At 42.2% G+C, this 26,493-nt stretch overlaps 1 protein-coding gene and 1 non-coding gene across 2 annotated transcripts in view; one reads left to right on the top strand and one right to left on the bottom strand.

Annotated features, from left to right (window-relative positions):
* Window positions 1-26,493, bottom strand: part of RPS24 (ribosomal protein S24) — a 497,231-nt gene that overhangs the window by 19,802 nt on the left and 450,936 nt on the right. The gene's annotated exons all lie outside the window — the stretch shown is intronic.
* LOC144456465 (U6 spliceosomal RNA) lies at window positions 20,688-20,791 on the top strand. Its single transcript, XR_013485552.1, has one exon. It is a non-coding gene; the product is annotated as a U6 spliceosomal RNA (small nuclear RNA).

The following is a 26,493-nucleotide window of genomic DNA, read 5'->3' as shown; positions in this document are numbered from 1 at the left end:
TCTCACTTTCCTCATCCAGAAAGTGGCAAAGGTGCATCCATTCCAGCTCAAAAACTGTATTTTCCTCAGCTGATGTTTAATTGCTGTGTGACCATGAGCCTATCCTGTTTATGTCCCTTACTACCTGAATGACCTTAGGCAAATAATTTAACCTCTATGACCCTCAACTTTTTCTCTATAAAATCTACTAGAGGGAACATAACATATACAAATACGTAACAATAATAATTAGCTAACATTTATAGCGTATTTACTACGTGCCAGGCACTGTGCTAAGTAAGCCCTTTATAATCATCATTCCGTTTGATCCTCACAACAACCCTGGGAGGTAGGTGGTTATCCCCATTTGACAGATGAGAAATCTGAGGCAAACCACAGTTAAGTGACTTGCTCGAGTCGCCCAGCTAATAAGTGTCTACAGCTGGATTTGAACTCAAGTCTATCCTGACTTGAGGCTTGGTGATCTATCCACTGCTCCATCCAGCAGCTCCTCTGCAAGGTGGAGTGTGATAAGGATAAAGAAGTCAGGATAAAGCTGAGTCCAAAGACCTTAGTTGTGTCAGCTTACCTCTGTTTCCTCATCTGCCAAATGAGAAGGCTGGATTAGATGATCTCTAAGATTGTGGGATCATGTGAGGGGTCTGGACAAAGTATGTCAAGCTGTGAAACAGACAGATAGGTCACTTTAACTTGGAGAAGGTGCAAAGACTTTAGGTCCAGGGGAAAGCCAGAGTACAGCCAAGCTGCTTGGATTGATTCTTCGTTGTAGAATTTTAGGGTTGAGTTAGCTGCCCTTTTGTTATAACCCACATTCATGGAGCTTTTGAAGATTTCTGGATGGACCAAATCTCAAGGGTTGGAAGGGACCTAGGAGCCCCTTAAGTCCGAGTGATCTGAGAATCTGCAGTCTTGATGAGGACTCATCATGCAGTTTATACTTAGACCCCCCAGGACCCTACACCCTCCCCTAGACAGCCCAATCCGTCTGGGGATGAACAAATCAATTTCCTCACAGCTGATCAGTGAGGCAAAGGGTACAAATACTGTTCTCCTCATTGTTCAGTCAAGAAAGCAGACTCAGAGGGACTGTGGCTTGCCCAAGCTCACACAGCTTGTGTGTGTGCAATCAGGGGATGTGAACCGAGGTCTCATGACTCCCAAGTTCAGGGCTGTATCCATTAAGCCACACTGCCCTTAAAGGGAAGTGTTACACCACAGATAATTGAGAAGGCAATCATATAAAAAAGCACAGCCAGGAGTTCAGATGCCTGTGTTCAGATCCCAGCTCTTTCACTAATTAGCCGTGTGACTTTGATCTCTAGGCTCTCCCTGTGCAGTGTCTTATACAGTGTCTCTCTCCTCCCAAGTAACTTCTAGTCTTCTAATAGGGTAGTTAACTGTCGTACAATAGCCCTTTATTTCTTTGTATAAACAGCCATAATGCTTTTTTGTAGAAAAAGAGGCGAGTCAGTACTACGCTACGTAGTCAAATGAATTAGTAGACAAGTAAATATTGAAGATAAGAGGTCTTCTGAGTGGCAGAGAGCTGGGGCTACTTTGCTAAGTAAGGCAGAAACCAAGAAAGAAGCAAATGTTTACAAGGTCAGAGTGGGCAAAGCCAAGAGGAACGAGTGTAAAGATCCTTATATCTCTGCCCTCCCACCCTGCCATCTTGGGTTGGCCTGACTGTGCACATTAGAGTTTCAGATGAGGTGCCTAAATAGTTTGTGGCTTTTGTCTTTTGCTCACTCTGGGGTCAAAACTGAGTAGAGAGATGGGCTAAGAAAGACAGCTACACACCTCTGGGGGGTCAGGATCTCCTCTATTTCAGCCTCCCTTCTTCTAGGAGAGGGAGGTCTCAGGTCATATGAGTAGGGAGGAAATGGTTGTAGACCTCCAATGGAGATATCCAAACCTTGACCTATGACTGTGTTTGGCCAAGGGGCATACACGTGGAATAGGCACATGTTTGTATGAGAGGAGTAGCAGTGGGTAGGTGGCCACATGGATACTATGCAGGCCTGGAGCCTTGGGCTTCAGGGAGGGTCAGGCAACCTGACTGGATCACCTGGCCTCTTAGTTCCCCAGGCATCTCTTTAAGACTCTAAATTACTCCATCTGCATCGATAGAGGAATTCGCTATACTAATGAAATCACCCAGTCGAATAGTAACAGCTGGCATTCATAGGACCCTTTTAAAGTTTACAAAACACTTTCTATACATTATCTTCTGAGATCTTCACAAACAGCCTTATGAGGTGAGTGCTCTAGGCGTGGCACAGTGAGACAAGGACTGGATTTGGAGTCAGAGGACTGTGGACCGTAACCTCTTTATGGCCAGAGACCCACAATTGTTTATCTTGCTCTCCCCAATGAAGCATGGCACTTTACCCTCTTGACACTTCAAATATGCATTGAATTGGACTAACATCATGTTACATTTTATTTCAAGCTACTCTGCCCAAAACACAGAGAGCAATTCAATTGAACACCAAAAATGCCCTACAAGTTCCTGTAGGAATAGGAAAAGGGGACAGAAGGGACAATGCTTTCAGGTCAGAAGCTGCTGGTTCTCTTCCCGCCTGGTGAATCAAGCCCCATCTGGCACTCATCTCACTGAGGCAAGAATGTTTACAGGCCTTCAGCCTCTGGGGCCAGGAAGGCTGAAAGAGCCCCCCTGACTCCTGAGGTGCATCCTGGAAACAGGTGTGGGGGACTCCTGGGAGGGGACTCTTGGTGTCTGGTAGGTCTAAGGAGAAGCAGCTGGACCTTACTGATGATTCAGCCTTTAAGGGGAAATAATGAAAGCTGCTGTTCCTCAGTCAAGCACTCTGAGAATGGAGAAAGAGCATGAGAAGAAGGAAGAAAAAGATAAAAGATGAGGACGAGGATAGAAGAGGAGGAAGATGGAAGAGATAGAAGGAAGAAGTGACTTTTATTTGGGAGAGCCTAGGTAGATCTATATGATTTTCTTTGTTTAATTTTATAGTGCTTATCTTTTATACCCTTTAGCTCATCTGATGCTCACAACAATGTTGAGAATTGGGCAAGACATACCACTATCCTGATTTTATAGATGTAGAAACTGAGACTTAGGTGATATGACTTCCCCAGGGTTGCATAGCTAGTCAGTGATGCACTAGGTCAAACCCAGGTCTTCTGACTCTAGGACACATTTTCTCAATGTTCCACTAAAAAAAGTCTGTTGGGGGCAGAGCAAAAATGGTAGAGTACCAGGAAGAAGTACAGCCTAGTTCCCCAATATAACTCCTACACAAAGATCTAGAAAATGCACTGGACTGACTCCAGATCCAGAATTATACACACACACACACACACACACACACACACACGAGTGAGTCCTTTTTCCAACCAAGTATGGCACAAAGAGTTAGAGAATTCTGAAGATATTGGGGAGGAAGGTGTAGCCAGGAGCATACTGCTCATGGTGTTTTAATACAACAACCAAAAGAGGATAGACAGAGCCTGTGAATCAGGGCAAAAAGTGGCCCCAGTCAAATGGACAAACTTTGTGCAGAGTGAAACTGCCAACTGGCAGCTCTGTCATTCACAACCCAGCTCTGTGTCACATATCCCGGGCACACTGAAGAGGGGATCTGAACTTAGAGTTGGTATTCTGGGATGAGGAAAAATCCCAGGCTTTAGGCTGAGTACTGAGCAAGGAGAAAATTCAGGAGAAAACAACAGCTATGTGACTCTGATCCCAAGAGGAGAGCTATATCTCAGCTCCAGTCCCCAACATAATCTGAAACTTATAGGGAAATAACCAGAGCAGGAAAATAGACCAAAAGGGAGACTACAGTTCTGTCACCCTGAAACTGCAGGGTTTTCCAACTAGTTGAAAAAGGCTAAGTCTACTGTAATTCCAAAATAGGCAAGCCCACAGGCATGTTGCTCAGACACAGGGTCAGGAACTTGCAGAGTTGAGACCATGAGGGCAATGATAAAACTTTGCCCTATATGAAGACTACTTAGGGAGTGCTGAAAGCTTGCAAATCCCCAGCCTGAGCTGATCCTGCAATAATACAGTACTCGGCACCCCCCAGAAAGCTACAGAAGGACCTGAGTAGATATAAGCTCAGCCTAAATATTCCCCTCAGAAATGCACTGAGCCTGGCCCGAATATAAAGTCTGAAGTCAGGAATCAGGTTTGAAGAATGAGCAAACAAAATAGATTCCACCTACAAAAAGTTATTATGGTGACAGGAACACTCAAGACACAATCCCAGAAGAAATGAATGATTCCAAAACATCTTTAGGTAAAGCCAAAAAAAAAAAAAACCATGGTTGAGTACAAAGTCAACTAGAATTCCTGGAAAAGATCAAACAAGAGGGCTTTTTTTTTAATTAAAAATTATTTTAAAAATCAAAAGAGAATGCTGGAGGTTAAAATAAGCAAAGAAATGAGAGCTGTGGAAGAAAGAATTACAAAGAGAATTAACAGTTTGGGGGGGAAATAGTACAAAATCTTACCCAAGAAACAAACTCCCATCTTAGGTTGGACTTAAGAAAGTGGGAAATTTATTTAACAAATACCTCCTATGTACTAACTATTCTTCTTGGTGCTAGGGAAAGCTACAAATATAAGACAAGCAAGGTCCCTATGATAGAAATACCATTCCTGTCTTATGTAGTAGTTTAATCACTCAGTGAGCATTTGCTAGCCACTTACTATATTCTAGGCACTATGCTAAGTACAAAGCAAAGCAGAAAGGGAAGAAAAAAAAGACAGGCAAAAAATAGTCCCTGACCTTCTGAAGGGACTGAAAAAGGCCTCCTGCAGAAGGTGGGATTCTTGAAGGAAGCCAGAGACACTAAGAGGCAAAAGTGAGGGAGCAGAGCTTTTTACAGTCATTGAAATGGAAGATGGAGTGTTAGGCTTGAAGAACAGCAAATAGATCAGTGTAGTTGAATTCTGAGTGCATGGAGGAGCATTAGGTGGGAAAAGACTGGAGAGGTAGGAAGGGGCCTGATTATAAAGGGCTTTAAATGAAGCATTTCGGCAAAGGCACCTACCCTATGCCCGTGGTAATAGGAGCATTTGAGGTTCACTGTGGTACCTGGAGTCACACAATGCTAGGATTGGAAAAGATGAATTCAATGGATTCAGAGCTAGATGAGTTGGATTCATCCCTCGCTCTACTAGTTACTAATCAAGTGACCTTAGACTATACACTTAACCTCAACACCTCTTAATTCTGATGGAGAAGAATGAGTAAAAAAAAAAAACCCTTCAGTATCCATCCTATGCAGTCCTGCACTCCTCCTTTCTTCCTCAAGAATAAAGCAAATACAGCACCAGGCTTTGGCTGCCATGCGTCTTATGGACATAAGCCAGGATGTGGGGACCAGTGCTCTATGGCATTACTAAAGTTACATAGATTCTAGCTCTCTGCTGATTCATTTTTAGGTTCAGTTATCTTTGCTGTGTTCCAAAGGCCCCAAGAGACACAATTAACCACCTTCTCTGACCTCCTTTCAAAATCTAAGTCTTCGTAGGAATGTGATGCCTTAATAACTATACCATACTTGTCATCTCCAGTGATGTTTCCTTCACATGGATAGAACAGTCAAGATTGAGAAGCTGGCAAAGTTTGACTTGAGTGTCTCCAGCCTTCCTGCTGGTCATGCAGATTCTATTCCTTGCTCTGCCATAAATTCACTTTTGTGTGAACCTCAGTTTTCTCATCTGTAAAATGAAGTTGCTGGATTAAAATTTTCCCTGAAGGTACCTTCCTATTCTCATGGAGAGGGAAATGGCAAACCATTCCAGTATCTTTTCCAAGAAAACTGCAAATAGGGTCATGAAGAGTCACAACAAGTGAAAGTGACTGAACAATAACAACAAACCTTTCTATTCTACTTCCATCCTCCATCCCCTATCCCTACTCAGGAAGGTGGTGTGACTCTGCTTACTCTATCAAAACCTGCTCTTAGATCCTCCATTCACACCAAGGTGTAAACGATTCTTAGTTCCTCCAGGAGGCCTTTGCACTCCACCCAGGATCAAAGCTTCAAGCTAAATGAATGAAACTCTAAGAGAAGAATTGGATCTGGTGAGCCATTAAATGTTTCTAGCCTGGTGGTAAAACAGTAGCACTTAGACAAGCCCTAGGTATCTGGCCCTGCTCCGAACAAAACTTCTGCAAACTCTGCTGAGGAGACAAATGATACCCAAGAGCCTGCTAATGACTACATTCATTTCATTAGCAGTGAAAATGGTTTTTCTCTCACAGGGTGGGATTGCTTCACCTGAAGACCTAGTGGTTTTCCCTCCCTTCCTATACCAACTCTTTTCTTGTCTGCTTCTCTCCAGAAGGCATTTAAAATGACTTAGACCCTTGGTTGAGAGGGGGGCATTGCTCACTGAATCACTACAATGCCTTCCCTTCTACAGATGGAGCTAAGGACCCCCAGGGCACAGAATCAAAGGTAAGAATGTGTTCCCACATTCGTGGAGATAAATGAGGAAACTCAGGCTGGTGGGGAGTCAACAATATGCTTCCCTCCCTAGCGAGGAACAGTAGAAGATATAACATAGAGCAGCTGAGGTGGGGTCCTGTTGAGTTTTCTCTTTGGGTAGCAGGTATATGGTCCATTTTACCTGGCTGAGTGGTGCTGTTCATATGCTACTAATTAAATGCCTAACACCCCCAGCTTCAAGTCAATTCCAGGAAAGTGAGGGGATCCTGGGCTGTAAGTAGCACCTTTTCTAGGTAAAACTTAACCAAACCAATTCTACATCCTTCCTTCATCTGGAAAAACAGGAGGCTAGACTAGATGGGACCAAGAGAGGTCCTTTCCAACTCTAGACCTATTTTTCTCCTCTCTCTCTCTCTTCCTTTGCACAATAAATATCCCCAAACTCTTTTCTCCCTTCCTGAACTCAATGAAATAGTTCTATACTAATTTACACTACAGTGTGAGAGAGGTCAGCCAGTATTACCCCTCTCCCTGCAAATCTGCACTTTAAAATCTGCACCAGCCTTAAATTAAGGAAACAGAGCTTCTAAATGGGGCAAAGGGGAGACATTTAAGGTACCTTCTAGCTCTAGAATCCCTTGCTGAGCTCCATAAATTAGGAAATTCAGGCTGAACAACCAGAAAGGAGGCAACAGGGTTGAGTAGAAAGAGTATTGTTTTTGCAGTCAGAAGACATAGGTTCAAATCCCAACTCTTCCAACCAACCATATTTCTTTAGGCAAATCACCCTGTCTCTACCTCATATGTAAAAATGAAGGGGCTGGACTAGATGGTGTTCTAAGGTCCCTTCCAGTTCTACATCTATGATCCCAAGTTGGTAAGAGATTTGGAAAGGAACAGAGATCCAATAGGTACCAGATAGAAAGACAGTGAATAGGAGATAATCATAAGACCACAGGACTGGGAATTATAAGACCTCAGTTTTAGTCCCTTGTTCTGTCACTAACCAGATGTATGGATGTGGATAAATCACTTAGCCTCTCTGGGTCTCAGTTTCCTCCTTTGTAAAATGAGGAAGTTGAAGTACAACTACCTCTAAGTTCCCTCTGAGGTTTAATGTTCTCTAATTCTGATAACCTCAGGACTCCACCAACAAGGAGGATTACTATCCTCATATGTTTCAATGTATTTTATCCCAAACCACTTTTAGCAAAGATGAACAGAGATTTGTCTGAATGATTGAAATTCATTGTTTAGGATGATTTATCGGGCAGTTTTATTCCAGCTTCCTTATCTTATAGAACCACACATCTAGAAAAAAACTTTTGTCAATACAATAAGGGTATGTTCAGCCAGAATACTGCAAGAAAAGGAATTAATTCAGGGAAGGACAATCAGTAGATCTGCTGTAGAGTTTCAGTTTCTGGGGTTACCTGAAGAAATTTCCTTAATTTTCATTGAGCTCATTCATATTTAACCATCATCATTGATCAGTGAATGGATGAATGAAAAAAAAAATTAACCCTTTATTATGTCACTAGCACAGGGCTAGATGCTGGGGGTGTGACCAAAACAAATATAGCCCCTGCCCTCAAAGAGCTTACATTCTAATGGGAGAAACAACACACAGGGGTGCAGTGGTCATAGAAGGAAAATTATTGGGATGTTGAGTGGGGATCTAGGGATATAGATTGCACCCCATCCAGGAACAGTTGCAAAGCTGATTTGGTAATGGCTCTCAAACTGGAGAAGTGGGAAGGAGGGTGTGGAGGAAGTAGTATGGAAAGGAAGAAGTGATCAGTCATTCAAGTCAATACTCATAAGCATAAGCTATGTCTACCACATCTACCAAGTGCAGGGTATCATGGCAGGTGCTGGGGACAGAAACAGCAGTCTCTGCCCTCAAGGAGCTTATACTGTACAGTATATACATCATATATGCAAGTAAGCAAATACTGATTATTTATGAAGTAATATCAAGATGGGGAAAATGCTAGTAACTGAGGCCACTTGGAAGGGCCTGGTATAAGAGGTGGCAATGGAACTATGCTTTGACAGAAGCCAGAAGTTCTGCAGGAAAGCAGTGAAGTTAGAATACATCCCAGACTTGTTCAAAGGCAAGAGATGGGAGATAGAATTTTGCACATGAAAATCACCTAGAAGGTCAGTTTGACCAGAATAGAGACTGCAGGAAGGGCAATAATATAAAATAAAGTTGGAAGGGGTGGGATGGGAGCCAGATTGTGGAGTGCTTTAAATGTCTCATGGAAGATGCTGAATATTATCCTAGTGGGGGTAAAAGGAACCACTAAAGATTTTTGAGTAGGGAGTTACATGGTCACATATTGAGGTTTTCTATACCAATTAGGTAGCTATGTGAAAGATGAATTGTAGATGGAAGATATTGGAGTCAGAGAGATAAACTGTTTATAAACACCTGAACCACAAGTATCCATGTGAGGGGAGAGAAGGGAAAGTCAGTTAGATGTTTGAAGTTAGGATATACAGAACTTGATAATTAATTGGATGGGCATGAGGGTGAAGAGTTAGGAAATACTCTGTGATTCTGCACCTGGGTAACTGGAAGGATGATACTATAACCTCAACAGATAATAGGAAATTTGAATGATGACTGGGTATGAGAGATGAGTTACAGTGGGGGGGGGGGAAGGGGGCATGTTGATATTTGGATCCTTAACAGAGGCATATGAAAGTACCCACAAGGCAGTTCATAATAAGAGATGGCAGCTGAGGAGAGAGATGTGGGATGTGTGTGTGTGTGTGTGTGTGTGTGTGTATGTATATACATACATGTATAAACACATGTATTTATGTTTGTGTGTAGATATAGATATAGATAGATAATTGGGAGTCCTCAATGTAGAATTGCTCATTGAATTCATGGAAGCTAATGAGATCATCAAGAGAGAAAGAACAGAAAGAGAAGACAGGACAAAGCTTTGAAGGACATCTATATTGAGTAATTTGGGGGGAATAGAAGAGAAGTAAGCAGATCTAGAAAGGAGACTGAGAGGCACTGGTTAAACAGACAGAAGGAAAATCAAAGGGGAGCAGTGCCATAGAAGTGAATGGGAGCAGAGGGAGATAAATGTGCCCAGTGGCCAACAGTGTCAAAAGCATCAGAGACATCAAGAAAGGCAAGGACTAGAACAAGGCCATTGGTTTGAGTAGTTAAATCATTGGTACTCTTAGAGAGAGTAGTTTGAAGCAAACATTGGCATTAGAAGCCACGGAATGAAAAGTCATTGGTTGCAAATACCACTTCTTAGAGGAGAGGATCATTAAGGACACTAGACAAGCGGGTTTAACCTTTTAGAGAAACTATGCTCTTCAATAATTCTCTTAGGGCACCTAGGCCAAATCCCTTTTAACTCTCCCCTACCTTTTCCCACGATAGCTAAGTCCGATGGATGTTGTTTGCCTAGAAAAAATAATAATTGTTTGACTAAAATTACAAACTTCTTGGATATAGAGTACACTCAGCCTACAAGATACATTTTGCAATTCTCAGTGAAGTCTGGAAAAACAGAATTTCTAGAAGAAGACAAGTGCATGAAAGTTCATTACCACTTGCTATATGACCTTGGGTAGAAACTCTCTAGAGCTCCATTTCTTCGTTTATAAAATGAGAGGGAAGGACTTCATCATCTTGAAGATCCTTTACAGCTCTAAATTCTATAATCCCTTCCAATCTGATCCAATAAATCCAATAAGATTTACTAAGCATCTTCTATGGGCTAGGCTCTATGCTAAACACTGGGGAAACAAACAGAAAGACAATCCCTGCCCTCAAGGAGTTTACAATCTAATTGGGGGGACACACAAAAGGAAAGAGAAAAGGGGGGAGGGGAGGGAATCTCCAGTGCAGGGACATCTTGTTCCATGGAGTTGAGACCAGGTAGACCAGTAGATGCAGGGTGGAGTGAGCAGAAGGTCTAGCTTCTGCTCTCTATAAAAGAAAGCATTGGGAAGAGTCTGATACTCCACCCTCCTGCCCTCCAACCAGAGGAGAGAGAAGGCTGAGGGAGATGGTGTCAGTTAAAGCTTATATCCTCTAGCTATGACCCATGACTATTTAATTCAGAACCATAATTATTAATTCTGGTTCTTAGAGAAAATTCAGTTGGATTGGAGAAGATTTGGGGAGACACATCGAAGCTTGAAATAGCTAGATGGTATAGTGGATAGATCACTGGACCTAGAGTCTAGAAGACTTGAATACAAATACCCTCTCAGACATTTACTATCTTTGTGACCCTAGGCAAATCACTTAATTTATGGCTGTCTCAGTTTCATCATCTATAAAATGTAGTTAATAAATAGCACCCACCTCCCATGGTTCTTATGAGGACAAAAGCATGATAATTTTTGTAAAATGTTTGTAAATCTATATCTAAATATTCTATATATCTGCTCTATTAGATATTATTGTTATTATTGAAACAAAAGCTCTGTGTGTTGAAGAGGGGGAGACCCCAGGAGATTGCTACTGAGGAGTCTCCCGGAGAAATCTCACCTGGGTTCCAAGAGACCCTAAAATCCTACCTTGGAAATCATATGCCAACACTGCCTCTGATGGAGGGCATCCCTTATGACAGAGGGTGTAGAAGGCCTGCTTCAATTGAGAGTAGAAGGGATAGCCTGTCCCACAGAGATACCAGCTCTCTCCCCTATGGCATGACTTACATAGAGAGCAGTTGGAGCAGGTTGAGGCAGCAGATGGGGGACAGAGGTAAAGAGGCAAGCTGTGGTAAAGGGGCCTGGGTGAAAGGACTCTGAATGGAAGGTCAGATTCAAGTAAAGAAGTAGAAGTGATTGAACCTTGTACGTGAGTCAGGAGAATAGTAGAAAGGAGGAAATGTGTTCCCTCTAACCCCATGGTGGTGTCCTGGGAACAAAGTCCCAACTTTTCGACCCCAGTCTCAGCTCTAATTTCAGTAGTTTCCTAATTGGAGCTGAGAGTGGGAGTAGGTGATGTAGGCAGTCAACTAGGACCCTAAATTAAATGGGGATTGTAAAGAGAGAAATTCGAATATGACTTCTTGTAAAAGCACACTTTTTATAGCAGAAAATTCTATTCTCCATGCCCCACCTCCACACACACATACTTATTCTGCATCACCAAGGCACATATATTATGGTAAAGGCTCCAGACCTCCTAGGAACAGCAGCAAGCAGGAAGTGGATGAAGTACAAATTCAACAGGACCCAATTTTCAAACTTTGCCTGGGGTTCACAAATACCTTGTTTCAGCTTTTCTTTTAACAAGCCTGAGGTTAGTGGGGAAGACTGATCTGACTCTACTGTATGTATTCGACGCTCCAGACAAAATGAACTAATCACTGTTCTACAAGCACGTCTTTCCTGGACTCCACTCTTTTGCTCATTCCAATTCTATGAATGCAATGTTCCCTGCCCCGAAATCCCAGCCTGTTAAAATTTCGCCTTCATCCTTCAAAATGCACTTCCTCCATGAAGTCTTCCCTGCCCCCCCTCCCTCTCATCATCAGAAATGGTCTTTCTTCCCTGGACTCCTTGGACTAATTTGTTCCTACTTTTTAAGATGGCACAAATATGAATAATGTATAACAGTTATTTGAGTGTGTGTTCTATCTCTTCTGTTGAAGAATAAATATCTTGAGGGTAGGAACTAACTAGGTCTTGCTCACCATTGCGTGCTGCTGATCTTCCCCATCCCAATGCTCAGGCATAGAGCATCAAACAATAAGCAAAGGAATAGCCTAATAGTCTATCCTAAGCAAGCACTGAATTTCTAATTAAGTCCAATTTATTTCCTGAAGCATCAAGCACCTACTGTGTAAGGTACTATGCTCAGTGATGGGAATACAAAGGAAAAAAGAAAACAGCCCCTGCCCTCAAGGAACTTACCGTCTACTTGGGAATGGAATAGGTATATAAGAAAGTAAATTCAAATGATGCAAAGTAATTTCAATAGAAAGAAAAGAGCTAAGTGGGGAGTGGATGGGAAGAGACTTGCAGAGGCTGGGGAAAGGCCTCTCTACAAGATGGCACCTGACCTGTACTTTGAAGGAAGATATAGGAAGAGGGGAGGAGTAAGCTAAAGCATGGAGATGGGAAATGAAGTACCATGTAGAAGGAACAACCAGAAGCCATTTGGACCACAATAAAGAGGATTTCATGGAGAGTAATGTGAAATAAGATAGGGAGGCATCAAAATGTTAAAGGCTTTAAAACCTAGGTCAAGGATTTCCTGTTTTATCCTTGAGTCAATGATACAATGGAACGAATGCTAGATTTGGAGTCAGGGTTTGAATGCTAACTCTAGCACTTAACAATTTCTGTAACCTTGGTCAAGTCATTTTACCTCTAAGGGTTTCCACTGCCTCTTGGGTAAAATAAGGGAGTCGGACTAAATCCCCTTTATAATCAGTCCTTTCTAGCCTAAATGTAGGATGATCCAATTGGAAGCCACTAAATCTTAAAAAAAAAAAAACCTTTCCTTGAACCCCAGTGAAATAACTGAAACAAAATAGAATTTGTGATCTCCCTACATTTTCTGTATAATTAACTTCAATTTAGCATTATTATTAATCAGAATAATTCATAGTTTGCATTTATATAATGTTTTAAAGTCTATAAACTGCATTCCCAAAAACATATTTTTGAGGTAGATCATAGACTCAGAGATAGAGATCTAGAAGTCATTTAGTCTGAACCCTTGATTTAACAGATAAAGAAACTAAGACAAAAAAAAAAGTTAAGTGATTTACTCAAAGGCCACATCTGGCAAAATGAAGGTTTGAATGCAGGGCCTCTGACTTCAGATTCAGCCATCTTTCTACTGTACCAGGATATCTTTCCCAATAAAGGAAAGATAGGGGGTACATTGAATCAATCAATCAATCATTCCATTGATACTGAAGTGACTAATAAGATGGTAAACCCTGATACCTTTATCAAGTGAGAATACATCTATTGAATTAAAGATATGAGCTAAGTGTGAACAAGGCCTAGATATCTCCATCAAATCAATCAAAGACTTTAAAGTAATGCATGCCCTATCACACCCAAAGAGTCTTCAATAGCATTAAAGTGTCTTGCAGCTCAGAGGAGAGTTTGGGAAGGTTGGGAGGTGGGGAGCAGGAAGAGAACTTCTATTTCTTTCTATTTCTAGAGTTTCAGAACTCTACCAGGAGCCCATAAAAGAACTATACCACACCTATGGGGATATCATAAGCACCCCATAAAGAGGTGAAAAGGACTTCTAGCAACAAGAGCTATGAGTTACCTCTTTGTTACATGCAATCTCTAAAATCTAAATCCACTTTTCCCTGGACTCTGTATGCACTTTTGGGAGAGTGTGTCACAGACTTTTGGGAGATTTATTATGCCAACTGTTCAACTAAAATGACTTAGTAAAATACCTCTTTCTAAAAACTAATTCAGATCTGGCTAATTAATTCTTATCAACTGTTAATAATGGAGGGAAGCACACCGTGAGGTCTTGTGAGCTCTAGCATTAGAAAGTCACTTCTGACCCTTCAGATTTTACCCTAGAACCCTGAGAGGATGAAGTAGCTGCTTTCTGGGGACACACCCTCCAGTAATTGTGGAGGTTAGGATAGTAACTCCTTAGCAAGCACCATAGTAATAGCATTCAACTATCAGTCCTTTCTTCCCTTGTCTTGACCTTTGTCAACAGGTCTTCCCTTTTTTCTACTGTCCCCTCACACATAGTCTAGACCCTCAACTCCACCAAGGAAAATGTGGGCCCTTAAAACCCATCCAGTTAGCATTTCATGTTTCAATAGTCAACATCCCAACAATTTGTCTTCATTAGAAACATATGAAAACAGATGTAGTCATGTCTAAAACAGATTCATACTGTCTGTGAATCCCCTTGACAGTTGCAAGCCTCCAAAGAGAGATTTCATCTTTCATTTTGTTCTGTCCTATCTGGTGCGTCTTGTGTCTCCCACCCCCCACCAGCCCCCATTCTCATCTCTTCCCAATCTGTATCAGAGGTGTCTGGTTGACTCCTGCTTTAAAATTCAGAATGAAGATGATTTTTTTCCCCCTTGTTTGCAAGATTTTTTTTTTTCAGCAGAAATTGGAAGGAGTCACTTCGCTAACACAGACAGAGAGTCTGCAGGGAATTTCAAGATTGTGCTGTGGAAAGCAAAACATATGCCTGTTTGGGACAAGTTGTACTTCACAAACATTTAACAGCCAGTCCTGGGGAATACAAATAGAGAAACCGTTTGCATAGGGAATGAAGGCTTCGGCTCTTGATCTTATTAAATCCTAATATCTCTGTCCCCACGGCCATCCATCTCCAGAACTCTCACAGCCTGCCCAATGTGTGATATTAGCAAACAGGGGAAATGGAGAGAAAGTTTCATTTTCCTTCAGAGGCTGCTAGGAATCAGGGGCCAGGGAAGAATGACAAATCCTCCAGGTTAACTGGGACTGAGCAGACTCTAGTAGCAAAGGCAGGCTGATCACCTCCAGTGGGATATAAAAGAAAGAATGCTAGGTTTTGAGCCATGAAATCTGGGTTCAAATCCCAACTATGTGTATAAACTAACTGGAGCAAGTCACTTAATCTAAAAAGGAGGTGTGGTACAATGAGCATGAAGTTACAGACCTGGGTTCAAATCCCACCTCCACTCACCACATTGAACAAAGTCATTTAACTTCTCTGGCTCTGTGGACATTTGTCTATAAAATATAAATGTTAAATTATACTTTAAAAAAGTTCACAGACCCCAGGTTATGAACCTCTTGACTAGATGGCTTCTGAATTCCCTTACAACTCTTAATCTAGGATTCTATGAGTTCTCTTACCAAAGAGGGTACCCTTAAAGGTAGGGGATTAATCCTAGGGGATAATTCTATTGTCACCCTTGGCTTGAGTGGGAGAGGGGAAAGGCAAAGCCTAAACAGCCTATCTGGGGTATGCTGTGACAGGCAGTGATCTAGAATGCTGGACTTGGAGTCTGGAAGACCTAGATTCAAATCCCAACTCTCACAGACCATATCCCTATAGATGCAGAAACCGAGCAAGTCACTTAATGCCTATGAGCATCAGTTTCTGTATTTGCTTGTTATGGAGTCAGTTGGAGTTAAATGACTTGACCAGGGTCACACAGTTAGTAAGTATCTGAGGCTGGATATGAACTCGGGTTTTCCTGACGTCAGGACTGGTGCTCTATCCACTGTGCCACCTAGTTGCCCCAGTTTCTGCAGTTACAAGAACAGATTTAGGACACGTGACTTCATTGGTATAGGGAATTCTAAAATTAGAGAGCTCTCTCTATCCATATAAGTTAGCACCTTCTCTATGATATTCACAGAGAGTTCTCTAAATACTAAAGGGTTAAGTGACTTGCCCACAGTCACACAGTCAGGAAGGTTCAGAAATGGGATTTGAACCCAGGTCTTGCTGGCTTTGAAGTAGCTGTCTAAACACTGTAGCATGCTGGCTCTCTTCTCCTTCTGTAAAATAGTGATGATAATACCTGTGGCACCCACCACTTGGCATTATTATAAGGCTCAAATAATATAAGGTAATTCACTTTGCCAATCTTCAAACACTGTATAAATGTCAGCTCATTTGAATTAAATGAAGGCTGAAAATTACAAAAATTCCATAGGTGGATTAGCAGCTTTTCCCAAAGCTGAATTCCCATGATGGTGTAAAGGAATACTATAGTACATACTATATGCCAGGCACTGTGCTAAGTGCTTTACAAATATTATCTCATTTGATCCTAGAACAACCGTGAGAGGTAGGTACAATTATCCATATTTTACAGCAGAAGAAACTAAGGCAAACAGAACTTAAGTGGCTTGCACAAGGTCACAGAGCTAGTTAAGTGTCTAAGGCCAGACTTGGACTCAGATCTTCCTGCCTCTAGGCTAAATGCTCTATCCAGTGAGCCACCTAGCTGCCATAACCTCCTCTGAAGTATCCCCTATGATGCTTGGAAGTGAAAGTGGATTCTCCAAGGCAAAGCCAGCAAAATGCTGGTTCTGCCAGATCCTATGAAGCTGGAAAGATTCCAAATAATGAGGAAATGGAAGAAGAAACTTCCTGACAATTAGAGTTATCCAAAAGTAGCCTGGACTGCTTCAGGAGACAGTGTGTTCCCACTCATTTCAGGTCTTCCTGCGAGGGCTAGATGACCGTGTGTTGGAGCCATTAGGAGGGTGATTCCTTTGGAGTCTGGGCTAGGCTAGATGGCCCCAGACCTCCTTTCAATCTCTGAGATTCTGTGATTCAGAGGGAGGTAAAACAGCATGGGGTTGGTACTCAAGAGACCTGTCTTCTGGTCCCTGAGCTACTATTAACTAGCTGAGAAACACTAAGCAGCTTTCCTCATTAGAAAGGCACTTTGGGGTGGTAGAAAGAATATAGTTCTTGGAATCAGAAAGCCTGGGCTTGAGTCCAGGTTCTAACACTTAACCTTGACCTTAGGCTGTCTCTTCAAAGAAGTAGGAATCTGGATGGGAGGGAAAAGTAGGATGAAGGAGAAATAAGGCCAAAGGCAGGGGTCATGGATGAGAACAGGAAGAAATAATGGGACTAGATGATGGTGCAAATGGACCTCAGATCTAAATCTGGAAGGGCCAACTGATGAGGAAATTAAGACCACAGAGATAAGTGACTTGCCTAAGGTCACACAGGTAAACATCTTAAAAAATGGCAGAGCTAAGATTCAAACTTAGGTCCGTGGTTCTATACTGCTTCCCTGTAGTTCATGTATTTCTAAAGGGGAAAAGTCAATGCAGGAGCATGGCCAGATGCACTTGACAACTCTAGAGAGCAAATAGTATAGATGTTAGCCTGGTAGGGGGCTGGAAGAGGGAAAACCAGGCCTCTGACCTATGTGACTGCTCTTCCTAGGACTCTTCTGGATGTTCTATCTATCCTTTCTGCCTTCTTCCTGCCACAGTTGGCCCCTGAGGCTCTTTCCCAAGCCCACTTCTCTCATTACTCTCCCTCCCTTGAAGATTATATCTCTTCCCTCCAGCCTCCTTGCTCCTCTCCACTCCATTAAAGAAGAGTCGTCTTTGTGGAAGACTGGGTTGTTTTTCCCACAGAGAAGTTTTCTCTTGGAGCTGGTATCGATTACTGTCATTGTGCCAGAGTCAGAGGTGAAGGGAAAAGCTACCCTGGAGTCAATGTCTCAGATGGAAATGCTTCACTATTTAATAATCCCTCTATCGATTTTGGCCCCAGTGAATCTCCACCTCCTTATGGAGTTGGGGAATGGGAAAAGGCCAGTTTCAATGGGGCCTCTTAAGGCCCACCACAGCTAGCAGTCTTGGCTGCCCTTCTCAACTGGCGTGGTGTCAGCAGTAGGCTGGGGTGGGCCTGGGGGTCTTCTCACTAATTAGCTTGAAAGTGTCTGGCTGGGGAGACAATGCAGAGCTCACACTGGGGAACTTCAAGATATCCTGCCTCACTGGGGAGGAAGCATCCACGGGCTGGCTCAAGAAACAAAAACCAACCCTTACATGACCTTAGAGAGAGGCACACTGGGCTCAAGAGGGTTCTTTTCATTTGTTTGTTCCCTTCTCCCAACTACCACTGGTTTAGAGAGGTGGCACACTGTAGTCAAAAGAGACTTGGGCCAGGAAATTAGAAGACTTACATACTTTTTTTCATCCTGATTTGGCTACATCTTCAAGCAGGATGTAGATCATAGGATCATAGATTTGAAGCTGAAAGGGACCTTAGAAGTTATTGAATCTGACTCCATTTTACCAATAAGGAAACTCAGGCCCAGGAAGAGAGTTCCTTGTCCAGGGTCATAGCTAGTAAGTATCTGAGGTAAGACTGGAAGTCTTGTAGTCTTCTTGACTCCATTTTGTAAGATAGAGAGACAGACAGGAAGGCAGAAAGACAGAAACAGACCACCTTGGAGTTAGTGGATAGAAAGTTGACCTCAGAGTCTGGAAGGCCTAGGCTCTAGTCTTTCCTTTGAAATATTCTGTGCAAGTCACTTAACCTTCAATATCTCAGTCAACTCTCTAAGACTGTAATCTGCATTAATGGAAGAGCTTTTCCTCAACTAGAGTTCTCTCCATGCTAATTAAATCCTTGGACCAGACAAAAAAATAGAAATGTGCTATATAAATATGAGTTATGGCTATTAATATTTCTTCCTGGACCCAACCTATCCCTAGTTGCAGCCCTTTGCAAATCTGTTAAAGGAGAGCTTGACTCTTTTTTATATTCATGGCAGTAAGATTTTATTAAGCATTCATTATGTGCCCAATCCTCTGCTAAGTGCTAGAGGAAACCCAGAAGAAGACATGATCCCTGCCCTTGGGGCATCTATGGCTAGGGTGAAGAGACAAGAAACAGAAAAAGGGGACACATCTAAGGTAATGGAGTGCTTGGGCAGGCCTCCAGCAAAATGATCATATTGGCAATTTATCTTCCAACTCCCCAAGCTCCTAATCTTTTGTCCCCTTCATCCATTTTGTGGTATCTGCACCCCACTCCTTGCTCCCTCCAGGGCCCAGCTACCCTTGTCCTCTCTCCTACCATATTCCTATTAAAAATCTGCTATCAGGAAAGATCATTTAGTCTTTGTTTTCCAGTAATATTGTCTTGTCATGAGTCATAGAGGGCTACAGTCAACAAAGAAGTGAAATTGAGGATCACTCAAATTCCATGGGTTTAGCCATTAGCTCTACGAGGATAACTCCAAACTCTGTATCCTGCCCCAGAACCTCCCCTTGAGTGCCAGATGCACATCATCAATTGTCTATTAGATATTTTGAACTGGCTGTCCTGTGGACATCTTCAACTCAACCAGGGCAAGAATGAACTCATTCTTTCCCTCTATAAACCCTCACCTCTTCCAAACTTCCTTCCTATTTCAAAGCACCACCATCCTTCCAGTATCCTAAGATCACAACCTCAACAATATCCTTGACACCTCTGTCTCCCTCTCCCACATAGCCAGTTAGTTTTCAAGTCTTGACATTTCTATCTTCACATTCTTGCATTCAATTCTTTCTCTGCCCTCATGCAGCCACCATTTTGGTCCAGGCCCTCATCAACCTTTGCATTAGATGATTTCAACAGCCTCCCAATTGTTCTTTCTAACCTAACTCCATACTCAAGTCCATCCTCCACACCACTACCAAAGTAATTTTCCTTATGCATATTTTTTTCAGTCATGCCAAACTCTTCATCACCACATTTGGGGTTTTCCTGGCAAAGATATTGGAGTGGTTTGCCATTTCCTTCTCCAGCTCATTTTACAGATGAAGAAACTGAGGCAAACAGAATTAAGTGACTCCTCCAGGGTCACACAATGAATAAGTGACTGAGGCTGGATTTGAACTCACAAAGATGAGTCCAACTAATTCTAAGCCAAGTACTCTATCCACTGCATGACCTAGCTGCCCCATTTTTCCTTAAGCACAGATCTAAACATGTGGTTCTCCAATTCATTCAACTCCAATAGCTTCCTAGGCTTCAATTAGGGTTTTTTTTAAATTAGGATCAACTACATGCTATCCCAAAAGTCTTGGTGCAATGTTAAACTATTGAACTTAAAACTGCATTAACACCTTTGGCACACCATGTATGTTTTTATGTTTGGCTTTTAAGGTCTTCCATAACTTGATTTCAACGTATCTTTCCAGTTTCATTGGATATTACACACACACACACACACACACACACACACACACACTGCAAACAAGCCAAACTGGCTTTCTTTGTTTTTCACGTACGATTCTCCATCTCCTCTCTCCATCCTCCTTTGGCCATCCCCCCATCTGGAATGTGCTCCCTCCCTATTTCCACCTCACTGCATCCCTCTCTTTCTTTAAGATACATCTCAAGCACCATCTTCTTCATGCAGCCTCTCCTGAACCCCATAAAACCCTAGTGGTCTCTCTCCCTAGCTACCTTGTATTTAAGTATTTTGTGTGTATTTTAATTTATTCACTTTATATTTATGCTACATGTATTTTTATATGTCCTTGTCTTCCCAAAAAGAATAAAGTTCCTATGAGTAGGGATTGTTTTATACTTTACATTTGTTTCCCAGTACTTAGGACAGTGCTTGGTACAATGTATTTAGGGATCAAATGATCACCCAAAGAGGAAGGTACATGATGGGCATGAGCAGATTGCCCCACACCATAAATAATTGCTTGGGAGAAACAATATAGAGAATGGCATCAAAAAAAATGTATGGCCTAATACTTGCTTCTGCAAAAAAAATATACTGAAATTGGAATAATAAAAAGAAAATTAGCATAGCCCCTGTGCAAGGATAACACTCAAATTCATGAAGCATTCTGTATTTTTTAATTAAAGTATTAAAAAAAAAAGTATAGCCAGGAAGAAATATAAGCAAGTCGTATGGCAAGGGGAAGAACAGCTAGGCAGCCTTGGTGCTCTCCCGGTGTCCACACAGTATCAACCGGAAGACTTCTAGCCTTCTGGGTGAATACTTTCTCTGTTAGGTCAATGGGAGAACTGGGACAAGAGCAGCCAGGGCAAGCAGGTACAGATGGATTATCATCTGCTCTGTTGGAAAGACTGTCCATATCTATGTGATTTCAGAGCCATCATAGTGGCTGAGTTTCCTCTCCTGGGAGTGGTTTGCATGCTCCCCCTGATCTCCAGTGATGGAAGGAATGGCTTTGTCCCCTAAGGGTGAGGGGAGTGAGGGAAAGAAGGTAACTTTCTCAGTAACCACGAAAGGGACACAGTGTGTCTCAGTGGGAAAAAATGATGGATATAAAGTCAAACAACCTGGGTTCAAATCCTGGCTTCCCCCTCTGTGTAATATTAAAAAATATCACCTCTCTAGACATCAGTTTACTCAACTGCAAGATGATCGGGTTGGATTAAATTGTCTCAAATAATCCTTCCCTCTCTAAATCTATGATCCTAAGAAACTATTCCACACATACAGCCATTTTTTCTGGCTCTGTGTTAGCTCCGGTTGATCCTGGAAGGGGTCATTTTTATGATAAAGGTGGTAATGGCTACAAGAACTCAATCATGGTGGAAGTGTGTCCGTCAGAACATCCGAGTTCCACAAAGCCTTGTGCCTTGGAAGTCAGTGCTACCAACTGGCCTTTGGGAATAGCAGGCAAAAGTCAGTGCTGGAAGCACAAGTTATCACAAATGGCACTTCCCATGAGAGAACTGAATGGTGCTTGGCTCATTTCCCGTGGAGATTCTGTAAGCCAATGTTTTCCTCAAGAGGGATTGTAAGTGGACTCCAAGAAACTCAACCTCTAAGCTGAAGGTGCTGTTCTTCCTGGTTGGGGGGAGGAGTGGATTATTTGGAAGTCGGGGGTTATTCACCCAAAGTTTAATCAGCTCTCATTGTCAATTACGTGAAAATTTCCTCTCCATGGACACCAGCAGAATCAAGATTATAGTTCTCAGACTGATTGATTGCTCCCTCAAGTACTTTTTCTTCCCTTCACAGTTTTGACTCTATGGTTAATCAGTTCAACCAGATTAAACAATTCAACTGTACCCTATCTTCCTTTACCTCCTTGCCCTACCATGGTTCACATTCCGCCTTGATTCTACCTTAGGTCACCCCTACCTCTTGCTGTGTCCATCCCTGCCTTCTTTGCTGCTGGAATAAGTCATGCAGCTGTGCTGTGACAAGGTCCACTACAAACGTATGTTATGCAACCTCAACTGGGACCTCACTGCTGCAAATCCTTTTGTTCTCGACTTGACTATCATGATCTCAATAGTATCTGTTCCAAGCTTCCTTTCTCCATTATGTCTTTTCTTCTTAGTCCCTTCTCTTTTTCCTCTCATCAGGTTACTTTGTGCCCTATTTTACAGGAAAAAAAAAATCAAGGCCAAATTTCTTTAACTTCCACACTCCACACCTCAACCTTCCCTCAATATTTACTGATCTATTTTAATTGCTGAATAAAAGGACCCTTCTCTTTGCCAAAGATAACTCCTCCATTTGTGCCACTGATCCCATCCCCTTCCAACTTTTCTAGGAGTTTACCTTTGATTGATCACAGATCATTCATCCTCTATACCACCCCCTTCTCTCCTGCCTTTCCACTGGATCGTTCACATATTCCTACAAATACATTTTAATAACTTCCATCCTAAAATTAAAAAAAATGTTTTGAAGTTTTCCATTGATCATTAATCTATGCAGTCACCATCCCATCTATTGGAAAAGTTGTCCACACTCACACCTCTACTTCCTCACTGCCTATTCTTTCATCATCCCTTCCAGTTGTACTTCTATACCTCCTGCCCCAGTTTCTCAGAGTTTTCCAATAACCTGATTGTTATAGCCAACAGCCTTTTTGCTAATCATCTTCTGTGATGTGTCTCTAGCATTTAATAATGATGAACACCTTCCTTAATGTACACTTTTTTCTCATGACTTTCCTGTTTTCTTTCTGATTCTCACCTCTCCTTCACCGTCTTCTACATTGGTTCATCATCCTCTTCCCAGATCCTTGATGACACCATTCCTGTAGCCTACTATCCTTAGACATCTTCTCCTTCCTTAGGAAGTTTCAAATGGCATTTGTACATCAGTGACTCCCCAATCCATATCTCTAATCCTGATCTCTCTTCTAAACCCTAAACTGACATGATGTCTAAGTGTGTTTAATGCTCACCACCACCTTAAATTCGAAATATCTCATGTTGAACTTATCTTTCTCCTTAAATTCCTCCTGACAGCAAGGTAGCACAATAAAGTACTAGGCTTAGAATCAAGAAGAACTGAATCCAAATCCTGCTTCTGATACTTATCATCTGTGTCACCATAAGCAAATCTCAGCCTCAGTTTCCTCATTTGTAAGAAGGGGATAATAATAGCACCTACCTCCCAGGGTTGTGAGAATTAGATGAGATAACATTTGTAAAATACTTAGTACTCTACCTGACACATACTAGCCTTTTGTTTCTTTTCTTCCTTTCCTGATCATGAATGTAGGAGACAAAGTAAATGATAGTGCCACAAATAGAAAACAGCAATTAATAATAATTATAGCTAGCATTTATATAGTGTTTTAAGGTTTAAAGAAATCTTCCCCCTCTCTTGTCTCTAGTATCCAATCAGTTATCAAAGTCTGTCAATTCCATCTTAAGCAACATATCTTGAATTCATCCCTCACCCCTATTCCCACAGATACCACCATGGCACAGGCTTTCATTACCCCATCTGCAGCATAACAATAATCTCTTAACAGGTCTTCCCACACCCACTCTTTCTCCTTTACAAACCGTCTTTCATACAGCTACCAGAACAGGCTAGGAAGCCATGTGGTACAGGGGAAAGTAGGACTGGATTTGAAGCCAGGGGATGTGGGCTCAGGTCTAAGATCTGCCACTTATAACTTGTGGGTCTTGAGGCAAGTCATTTACTCTCTTCAAGACTCTATTTCTTACCTGTAAAATGAGGGAAGTAAACTGGATGGCCTCTGAGGTCCCTTCTGGTTCTAAATATGTGATCCTATGATACTTATTCATAGATCTAGTCATATCATTACTCTGCTCAAAAGTCATCAGTGGCTCCCAATTGCCTACTGATTAAAGTTCATCATCCTCTACCCAATTGTCAAGGACTTCCATGAGTTGGTACCATCCTTCCTATCAGGCTTTATCTGATATCTAGACTCCCTCTTTGCATTCTAGGATTCAGTCAAACTGAGCTACTCTCAAAACAGCCCTATTTATATCATTCCCTAATTCGGGTATGCTTTCCTCCTCCCGTCTTTGCTTGTTGCAATCCTACCTGTCCTTTAAAGGTATATGAAATATCACTTCCATGAAGCCTCCTCTGATTCCCTTGGCTGAAAATGGCCTCCTTCAGACCTCACACAACACTTTGTTATTCTCAAGTGCATTTAAAAATAATTCATGTTTTACTTAACATTCATATAACACTTTAAGGTTTACAAAATACCTTACATAGATCATCTCATTTGCCCCTTAGGAAGTAGGTACTACTATTATTATCTACACACACACACACACACACACACACACACACACACACATACACACACTCCGTTTCTGGATCACCCTATATCAAGGCCCTGACTGGTGCTTGGGTATTTCCCAGTTTGTCAAAGGTTCCATCAATAGCCATGCCACCAGGTATCTCAAGAATCTAAGGATGGCCATATGGGTACAAAACAGCTCTTTGTTCCTATAAATTCATGTCCTTTCTGAATAAAACAGTTGATTTTAACCATTAGCAAGTTCATGCTTCCTACCGACGTGTTCTTTGGCTCTACTTCCAATAGAAAGCCAATGTACTTGACTGGTGTAGTTTGATGCAGTCAGCATGTTGCTGATATAATTAGAATACTATATCAGTTTGGAGGAGGGAAATGGTGTGAAAACACAAGATATGTTCAGAGAACAGGGAGTAAACCAGTCTGACTGACACAGAAAACCCATATGGGAAAGTAGTGGCACATGAGATTGGAAAGAGAGATTGGAGCCAAATCACAGAGGCCTTGGATGCTAAGTCAGGGGATTGTGACCTGACCTTGTCAGCAACGGGAATCCATGTTTTCAGGCAGCCTAGTGACGTGATGAAATAAATACTTTAGAAAAATTAATCTGAGAGGCAGCTAGGTGGAGCACTGGATAGAGTACCAGCCCTAAATTCAGGAAGACCTGAGTTTAAATGCAGCCTCAGATACTTACTAGCTGTGTGACCCTGGGCAAGTCACTTAACCCATTTGCCAAGGAAGGAAAGAAGGAAAGAAAGAAAGAAAGATCTTGGTTCTTGTGCACTGGAGGGAGAAGAAACTGAAGGTTACGTCTAGTAAAGCATGATCTCCTTGAGAGCAGGGGCCATTTTTCATTTTGTCTTTCTATATCCAGTGTCTAGAATATACTAGGTGCTTAATAAATGCTTGTAGAATTGAATTCGATCAAAGCAGGGAAGCCAACTGAGGAAGTACTGAATGGCAATGAACAGCCAAGTTAGGGTGGTAGCATTGGTCAGTCAAGATTTTACTAAGTGCTAATTATGTTCAAGGCTCAGTGTTAGGTGCTAGATGCAAAGAAAGGCAAAAAGTACAGTCTCTGCCCTTGAATCTCACATTTTCATGGAAATTCCCCTGGAAATGGAAAAGAAGAGAAAGGTGAGGGATATGAAGGAGGCATCCACTGGCCTTGTTGAAAGGACGCTGAGGGGTCATGAAGAAAGAGGGGTCAAAGATGATAATTCCCAGATTTCAAGACCAAATGTAACATTTGGCAGAAATAGGGCAACCAGGAGGTGGGGCAAGGTAAAGAGAGCAGCAGGCAGAGCATTGTTTCAGTGGAAATATGGAAGCGCAATTTCAGACATCAGCATCTAAGCATTTATACATAACACACTATCAACTATGCAGAAGCAAAGAAAAAAAAGTGCGTGTCTAATATCAAGGCACTGCATGTCTGTCCATCATAAGCAGACCTTTGTACCACAATTCCAATGCCTATGCATTACCTAATGAAACCAATGAATTGGTTCTGTACCCATGGCTTGGGGGCAAGCCCTGAAAGTGGAGAGCATCACTCTAATTCCAAACCATTCAAAACATCCTCGGTGATTGGCATCAAGCCAACCTTTCCCAATAACCGAGTTTTGCACCCATCACTTTGGGAGTCAGGCAGGGAGCCAGGGAAAGCCTGGAGACATTACACAAATGGCCTGATGTGGCATTTTCTGTAGGCCTTTTTACTTTGCATGTAATGACTCCCCATCCCAGTGAAGGCCAAATTGTAGCTTCTGTGAAAGGTGTCTGAGAGGAGCTGCCAAGGGCAGGCAGAGAGGATGTATGAACAGGGAAGGGGGTGGGGGGAGCCAAGAGACAGGGCTGAGAGGCCTGTTGAATGTCTCAAGCCCAGTGCAGAAACCCTGCTTTCTCGATGCATCTGCCGCCACATGGGCCATAAACAGTGACCGATCCCCAGTGCCAGCAGGAATCACACCTCATGGGGGCCTATAGGATTACAGTAAACTTCTCAAGGTCACACATAATTAGGGCAGA

Source organism: Phascolarctos cinereus, unplaced genomic scaffold, assembly GCF_003287225.1.
Source record: "Phascolarctos cinereus isolate Bilbo 61053 unplaced genomic scaffold, phaCin_HiC Scaffold_3;HRSCAF=262, whole genome shotgun sequence".
Classification (NCBI taxonomy): domain Eukaryota; kingdom Metazoa; phylum Chordata; class Mammalia; order Diprotodontia; family Phascolarctidae; genus Phascolarctos; species Phascolarctos cinereus.
The sequence above is the reverse complement of the archived record's forward strand: the minus strand, read 5'-3'. Positions and strand labels throughout refer to the sequence as shown.